This window comes from Triticum aestivum, chromosome 3D (assembly GCF_018294505.1).
Source record: "Triticum aestivum cultivar Chinese Spring chromosome 3D, IWGSC CS RefSeq v2.1, whole genome shotgun sequence".
Lineage (NCBI taxonomy): Eukaryota > Viridiplantae > Streptophyta > Magnoliopsida > Poales > Poaceae > Triticum > Triticum aestivum.
This window is the reverse complement of record NC_057802.1, coordinates 590,159,854-590,168,690: the sequence shown is the minus strand read 5'-3', so window position 1 is coordinate 590,168,690 and position 8,837 is coordinate 590,159,854.

Below are 8,837 nucleotides of genomic sequence, written 5' to 3'. Positions count from 1 at the left end.
GAAACCTTGGCAGCCTCGGTTTTGGCTTCTGGACCTGAGGCCTGTGCTCCACATCATAGTCAAATTGAGGTCCGGGAGCAGGAGGAGGAACCAGAATAGGCCAGCGAACCATGACAGGTTGGCCGCAATCAAATGCCAGCTCAATAGTGTGTGGCCTTGGAGGCGGAACAGGAGCATCGGCATTGACATGAGCTGCAAGTGGTACAATGGCTTCAGGTGCAATATTGATTCCAGGTGCATTAGAAGCTTCAGGCTCATTCATTTCTGGTGCCACATTAACTGCAGGCGCCACATTTGCTTCAGCCATGACAACGTCATTGGCTTCAGTATTGGTGTTGGTGGCCGCCTCAATATTATCAACCTCCACTTGAGTAGCTGGAGGGTCGGACACGTTCTCCTCGAGAACAACTTCTTGGTTGGACGAGGGTGTAGCAACACGTTCTTCTTCTTGACGGGGTTCTTCTTGTTCATCGGCTGATGCAGCCGGAATGTCTTCAGCAGCTTTGGCTTCAGACTCTGAGATGTTCGCAGTAGGAGTGGCTTCTGGAAACACTTGGCGTGAGACTGAGTGGTGGTGCTCTTCTCCTTCTGGAACACTCGAAAGAGTGACTTGTGGCCTTGGTCCTTTGCGAAGCCTACGAAATGCGGGCGACTCTTGTGGAGAGGGAGTTGTCTGGGCCACAAAGGCGTCATCCTCAAGCACCGGAGTGGTGACTTGAGTTGGGGGAGTACGCGGCGATTCTTCTTGACGGGGGGAGACTTGAGGGTGATTAGCCCATGAATCATCCTGAGCGATTGGCGTCAAAGGACGACCAATGCTGATGAGTTCACTGTTCGTGAGAACAGGCGATGATATCGTTGGGTGCTCAATCTGAGGAAGGACTTCATCATCATCTACATTGTCTTGTGGACCAATGTCTTCAGCTGCGGTGTGGTCAGCAGCTGGATCTTCTTGAGCTTCAGGAGCCTCTGTGGTAGCATGCTCGTGAACTATCAAACGACACTCTTGGTGTGTGGACGCAGGACGAGCAACTGAGATTGGCTCGACGACAAGGGGCTCTGTGGGAGCAGCCCGATCTTTCTTCTTTGTCTTTCTCTTCTTGGTCGGTGGAGCATCTTCAGTGGTGTTCTTGGACTTGCGTTTTCTGGCTTTGGCTTCTGCTGCCCTTGTTTTCTTGAGTTCTGAAGCTACTATGGGGACCTTAGGCTTCACGCCTGTCATACTGGCGGGGAAGACAATGCGAGGTTCTTCCCGCCTGGATGCTTCAGCTGGGGCCACAGCAGGCTTCTTCTTCTTGGCAGCCATCTTGGGGTCGATGCCAGGACGCCCAAGTGCCTTGCGCTTCTCGGCTTCATTGTGAGCTTGAACACATTTGGCCGCGAGGTGTTTCATGCGCTCTCGTGAACCTTTTGCTTCTTCACGTTTCTTGTGAAACGCCTCCTTGAGCTCATGCATCATTTGCTTGAAGTTTTGGACATCAGTTACACTGAGCTTGGCCATGTGCTTCTTGAACTAGGCTTTTTCATAATCAATTTTGTTCTTCAGTTCAACTACCCTCTGAGCTAGAGCCAGCTCAGGAGCAATGGCTCCGTGAAAGGAGACGCTGAGGCCAATTGGGAGATGAAGATCATGAAAACTGAGGTTTGGGTTGTCAAACTACTCATCAATGAAGTTGTTCAATATGTCCACGTCAAAGAGGGGCAAATCGTTGAAGATTTCCGCCTCTTTCTTGCTCTTTATCAGCAGCTCAAGAGCATCATCACCAAGATCGTCGTCACTAGATAGATCAATGGCTTCAGTCTCATTCCTCAGAACGGCAGCTGGGGTCACTGCTTGACCAGTAATCTGCATGGGCTTCTTCTTCTTGTCAGTCTTGGAGATGCGAGAGAGATCTTCAGAATGCACACTTGGTGCAGGAGGAGCAGTGGCTAGAGGCTTCGCACGCGAAGCGCTTGGTGCAGCAGCAGGTTTCGAAGCCTTTGGTTTCTTTTGCTTTTGAGGCTTCGGCGGAGCAGGAGCTTCATCAGAATCATCTTCATCTCCAAACTGATCCACTGTTGCCCTCTGAGCGGCGATATAGGAGAGGAGACCATCAAAGTTGTTGAAGGGCCGATGACATTGGGATTGGCATCTCGTGTGCCATCAGCCCGAGGAACAGAAGGACCAGGATTGAAATTGCATCCAAGACTCTTCTTGTTCTTTACGGAAGAATCCTTGGCAAACTTGTAGTTGCGCTTGAACAAACTGTCTTCACGACACCATAACAGAGACGATGGGTCGGCATCAGCAGGCTGTGGTCCACGGACCATGCATGGGTAGAAACCCTAAGCAATAGCTTCAGATTTGGTCTTGGGTTGAAGATTTTTGTAGAGAATATCCCCCCAAGGACGCTTGGTGGCATTCTTTTCAGCATATTCCTTGGTGACAAATCTGTATTTGAACCATTGCTCGGCCCAATATCTTGGAATCCATTGGATTCGTGTTTTGCGTTGGCCATAGCTCTCTTCAGGATCAGTTTTGTATAACTCATAAAGATCTTCAGGCAAATCCATTGAAGTGCCCCCGCAGTGCTGTCTGCCTCCCTTCCTTGCTGACTTTTCTGTGGCCATGTAGTTCAGACTGAATGGCTTCAAAGTTGTCAAAGGCTTCCGTCTGCTGGTCAGACAAGAACTAGCTTCAGGAGAATTGATGTGATGCTGTAAGAATTCTGCAAATGAATGCAGACTATGAGAACCAAGGGACTCTCCCACGGACATGTACCTGTGACAGCATTAGAGATGCGAGGGAAGGGGAAGAGGTCATATGCATTCTCAGAAGATTTTGAACATAAATCAGTTTTGAAGACATTGACCCCATAGCGCGAAGACATTCACTTATATGTTATGAGTTGGTTCCAAATTTGTACGAATCCAAGAATAGGTACAAGTGAGGAATCTAACTATGTGTGAAGCATAAGTGAATATACTAGGCTTATTATGAGATGCAGAACGGGATAGATCCAAATTTGTAGCCACAGAAACCACTTTTGGTGAAGAAGGATGAATCTATCGGATCAAAAAGGCAGAAAAAGTGAGTTCTAATTACCACATGAAGAACTGCTAGACGGAGTAGAGAGGAGGCCGAGCATTTCATCTTCCGTGCCCTAACTTGGCGACGGAGGACACCTACGGCGACAGCGGAGAAGACGAGGTCTGCGGCCGGCATGAGGACGGCGTCGGTGAGGTCGCGGCAGCTAAGCGCTTCGTCGCCGGCATCATCGGGAGCTAGCAGTGGCGCTAGGGTTTGTCGAGGTGGAGAGGTGGAAGAAAGATTTTGACCGTGATGTGATGTGTATTTATAGGGAGAGGGACAGCACATCACAATTACGCAGGTGCCCCTGGCGTTCACATCTGAGGGACACGTGGCGAACATGCAACACATTGGAAGTTGTTCCATGTTCCCATGCACACCTGGACTGTCCTGTGGTCGTTCCGGCTTCTCCGGGTTTCAGGCAATGAGGATTGAGCATTTAAAACAGATTCAATGTTTGTCTCTGTATCTTCTGCTAACAAGGACGCAGAGAAGACATTCGACAGTTTCAATAGAATGCATATGATTTGGATAGATAGAATTTGAGGTAGAAGCATAGAAGAGGTTAGGGTCCGATCACATTCACTTAGGCCCAAAAGATTCAAAAGAGAAGACATAGCTATAAGTGAATGCTGTAGAGGACAGAACACAAATATAAGTATATATCTGAGTAAGACTAAATCAACACAGTGAAGATCAACATGAAGACAAATCAATGTTGAAGATAAATCAAATGCGAAGACTTAGCAAATGTAACGCCAAGAGAAAACACTCCAAACAAGAAGTTTGGTGGTGGCGTTACCCACCGTATAGGAAGTATTAGACCCAGACACGGCGCACAATTATCGTGGCGCTCCGAAGTCAAATTCCGCATTAATGTATTCACACTCAGAGTGTAAGTCTTCATTGATTGAAGATATACATTACTTCGTGTGTTGCACATCTAAGTCATCAACATGCATAAGTGTTAGGATGTGTGCCTAATCACAGGACATTCGAGGATTCCAAGATATTTAGCTCACACCGCAACTTGCAAAACCTTTTCTCATCCAAGGGCTTTGTGAAGATATCTGCCAATTGCTCTTCAGTGTTGACGTGAATGATATCAATATCTTCCTTCATGACATGATCTCTGAGAAAGTGATGACGAATTTCAATGTGCTTTGTCTTCGAGTGCTGAACTGGGTTGTTGGCAATCTTGATGGCGCTTTCATTGTCGCAGTAGAGTGGTACTTGTTTCAGATGGATGCCATAGTCCTTGAGTGTTTGCTTCATCCATAGAAGCTGAGCGCAGCAAGATCCAGCAGCAATGTATTCAGATTCAGCAGTGGAGAGCGACACACAGTTCTGCTTCTTTGAAGACCAACAGACAAGTGATCGTCCCAGAAAGTGACATGTGCCTGATGTAGACTTGCGATCCACCTTGTCACCAGCATAATCAGCATCCGAGAATCCAACTAGATCAAACTCTGAGCCCTTTGGATACCATAATCCTAGTGTTGGGGTGTAAGCCAAATATCGAAGAATTCGCTTCACAGCTAAGTGATGCGATTCCTTTGGTGCCGCTTGGAATCGGGCACACATGCAAACACTAAGCATTATATCTGGCCTAGATGCACATAAATAAAGTAAAGAACCAATCATGGAGCGGTATACCTTTTGATCGAACTCTTTACCATTGGCGTCAGGACCCAGATGACTTTTGGTTGGCATTGGCGTTGTGTAACCTTTGCAGTCTTGCATTCCAAACTTCTCCAGGCAGTCTTTGAGGTATTTCTCTTGAGATATGAAGATGTCGTTGCTTTGCTGACGAATTTGAAGACCAAGGAAGAACTTCAGCTCACCCATCATGGACATCTGATATTGCTCTTGCATCATGTGTCCAAACTCATCACTGTATTTCTGGTTAGTGCAGCCGAAGATAATGTCATCCACATATATTTGGCACACAAACAGTTCACCATCATATGTCTTCGTGAAGAGTGTGGGATCCAGGGAACCAGGTTTGAAGCCTTTGCTCTTCAGGAAGTCTTTGAGTGTGTCATACCAAGCGCGAGGGGCTTGTTTGAGGCCATACAATGCCTTGTTAAGCTTGTATACCATATCAGGATGTTTTGGATCTTCAAAGCCAGGTGGTTGTGCAACATACACTTCTTCTTCAATCTTGCCATTGAGAAAAGCACTCTTCACATCCATTTGATACAGAAGGATGTTGTGATGATTTGCGTAGGCTAGCAGTATGCGAATGGCTTCAAGCCTAGCCACAGGAGCAAATGTTTCGTCGAAGTCAATCCCTTCAACTTGAGTGTATCCTTGAGCAACGAGACGAGCCTTGTTTCTGACAACTTGACCATGCTCATCTTGCTTGTTGCGATATATCCATTTGGTGCCAATGATATTGTGCTTACGAGGATCAGGACGCTTGACCAATTCCCACACATTGTTCAGCTTGAACTGTTGAAGCTCTTCTTGCATAGCTTGAATCCATTCAGGTTCCATGAAGGCTTCAGCAACTTTCTTGGGTTCAGATATTGAGACAAATGCAAAGTGCCCACAGAAATTTGCTAGCTGTGCTGCTCTTGAATGAGTGAGTGGACCAGGTGCATTGATGCTATCAATTATCTTCTCAATCTGTACTTCATTTGCAACACGAGGATGAACTGGACGAAGATTTTGCTCTTGCTGATCATTGTCATCATTTGGAGGATTGTCTTCAGGCTGAGCACTGTCTTCAGGTTGAATAGGTGCAGAAATGATAAGTTCCTCTTCAGCCTGAGCCTCAGAAGGTATGATCTCTCCAGTTCCCATGAGCTTGATGGATTCAGTTGGTGGAACTTCATCTAGCACATTTGGCAGGTGCTCCCTTTGCGAGCTGTTAGTCTCATCGAACCGCACATCCACAGTTTCAACCACTTTATAGTGAAAGAGGTTGAAAACTCTGTAGGAGTGTGAATCCTTTCCGTAACCAAGCATAAAACCTTCATGTGCTTTCGGTGCAAATTTTGAAGTGTGATGTGGATCCTTGATCCAGCACCTAGCACCAAATACTCTGAAGTAACTGACAATTGGCTTCTTACCAGTTAGGAGTTCATAGGATGTCTTCTTCAGAAGCTTGTGAAGATAAACACGGTTGATGATATGGCATGCAGTATCAATGGCTTCGGGCCAGAACTTTCTTGGAGTCTTGTATTCATCAAGCATCGTCCGAGCCATCTCAATGAGTGTTCTGTTCTTGCGCTCCACGATGCCATTCTGCTGAGGTGTGTACGGAGCGGAGAACTCATGAGTGATGCCCAATGTATCCTGGTAAAGGTCGAGGCCGGTGTTCTTGAACTCTGTGCCGTTGTCACATCTGATATGCTTGATCTTGACGCCACAGTTATTCATGGCACGGTTGGCGAAGCGCCTGAAGACATCCTGCACTTCAGTCTTGTAGAGGATTATATGCACCCATGTATATCTTAAATAATCATCAACAATGACGAAGCCATAGAGACAAGCAGTAGTAGTGAGAGTAGAGTAGTGAGTAGGGCCAAATAAGTCCATGTGTAGCAGCTCGAAGGGTTGAGATGTGGTCATGATTGTCTTCGAGGGATGCTTGGCCCTCATCATCTTTCCAGCTTCACAGGCACCGCACAGATGATCCTTCTTGAACTTGACGCCCTCGATGCCTATGACGTGTTTCTTCTTTGCGAGAGTGTGCAAGTTCCTCATGCCAGCATGCCCTAGCCTCCGATGCCAGAGCCAGCACTCTGAAGCTTTTGCTAGAAGACATACGGCAAGCTGTGGTCCTGCTGAGAAATCTACCATGTACAAATCATCTTTCCGATACCCTTCAAAGACTAGAGACTTGTCAGATTCCATTAGAACAAGGCAACAATATTTTCCAAATATCACAATCATGTTCGAATCACAAAGCATTGAGACAGACATTAAGTTGAAACCAAGTGATTCAACAAGCATCACTTTATCCATGTGCTGATCCTTTGAGATTGCAACTCTACCTAGACCCAATACCTTGCTTTTACCAGTGTCAGCAAATGTGATGTGACTCTTGTCAGATGGACGTAAGGTTGAGTCCATGAGAAGACTTCGATCACCAGTCATATGATTAGTGCATCCGCTGTCCATAATCCATTCTGAAGCATGAGGTGTCATACCCTACAGTACAGTTAGGGGGATAGGCTTCACCAAGAGTATTGTGAAGCATAAACATTTGACGCACAAGAGGATTATCAAAGCTCAGATCAAGGTTAGGACTGATAGGATGATTGGCAAGCGATTCGGGAACAAAATACATAGTAAGACCATTTGGGCATTTTATCTTGCGCCCCACAAGATGTTTTAGGTCCCCAGCAATAGCATCGAACGCCTTTGATTTCCGGCTGGAGACCTTTCCCTGCAAAAGAGAGTTAAGTTTTCTTAACCACCCACATTTTTAGGGGTGGCTTTGAAGCAATGAGTCTAAGTGCAGCATTTGAGAACTTCGGCTTTGGAGCCCTAGAAAATAGCCTTGCGGGAGGTGAATAGTACTCATATGAATAAGCAGAATAGTTCTTAGTCTTATGAACATAGCGGTTTGATGAACACGCTCATATTCATAAGTTTGAGTATGATTTCCCTGCAAAACATTGGCGTTAGGGTGACTCAGGTGAGTCCTCTGTCTGTATGAAGCCTTTGGGCCATACGAAGCCTTTGGTCTGGGATTTGTCTTCTTCCCTTGTGGTGTCATGATGACATTCACAGGAAGATTCTCAAGACACTTTTTGGGCACCCAGATCTTCTTCATGGGTGGTCCATTCCTGCAGTAAGTACCAATATACCTGGCAAACACTTCACCATTCTGATTCTTAAACAGTTTATAGTTTGCATCAAAGGATTCATCAATGATAATTGGGTTAGCACAAGTGAAGCCAGATAAAGTGGATGGGTCCACTGAAGGTCCCTTTGCAGCAACCCATGTGGTTTTGGGTACTGCTCAGGATTCCAGTAAGAACCATCAACATTCATTTTCCTCTCGAACCCAACACCCTCTTTTCTAGGGTTTTGGTTCGGAATCTGCTTTTTGAGGACATCACATAGTGTCTGATGCCCTTTGAGACTTTTATACATCCCAGTCTCAAGCAATGTCTTCAACCTAGCATTTTCATCAGCAATGGTAGTGGCATCATCAGCAGAGGGGTTAGTTACCACATCAACAGTTGAAGATATTGCAACAGTAGCAGCAGTAGAACATTCAGGTAGCGTTATCACGCTCAAGGCATTTCAAACATGGTGGTTCAAATCCTTCCTGAGCGGGATTCATCTGTTGAGCGCGAAGTGACTTGTTTTCTTTTTGAAGATCTTCATGAACTGCTCTCAATTTCTCAAGTTCTTGCTTCCTTTGAAGATAATCATAGGAAAGCTTTTCATGAATTGTTGAGAGCGTTTCATGACGACTTTCAAGTTCCTCATACTTAACATGAAGATTTTTATGTCTTCAATTAAGGACTGAGATCGGGTCATTTCCGCATCCAACAGGTCATCGCTTTTGTCTAACAGTTTTTGAATATGTTCCAATTTTAGCAAGTGTTTTTAGCTGGGTTTGGATTCACAATCAGAGTCATCTTCACTTGATGTTTGAAATTAAGCATCGCGTGAGTTTACCTTGGCACCACGTGCCATGAAGCAGTAGGTGGGAGCGGAGTCGTCCTTGTCATTAGCATCAGAGTTGGTGATGGAGCCATTGTCTTCAGTGTTGAAGATGGACTTGGCAACGTAGGCTGTA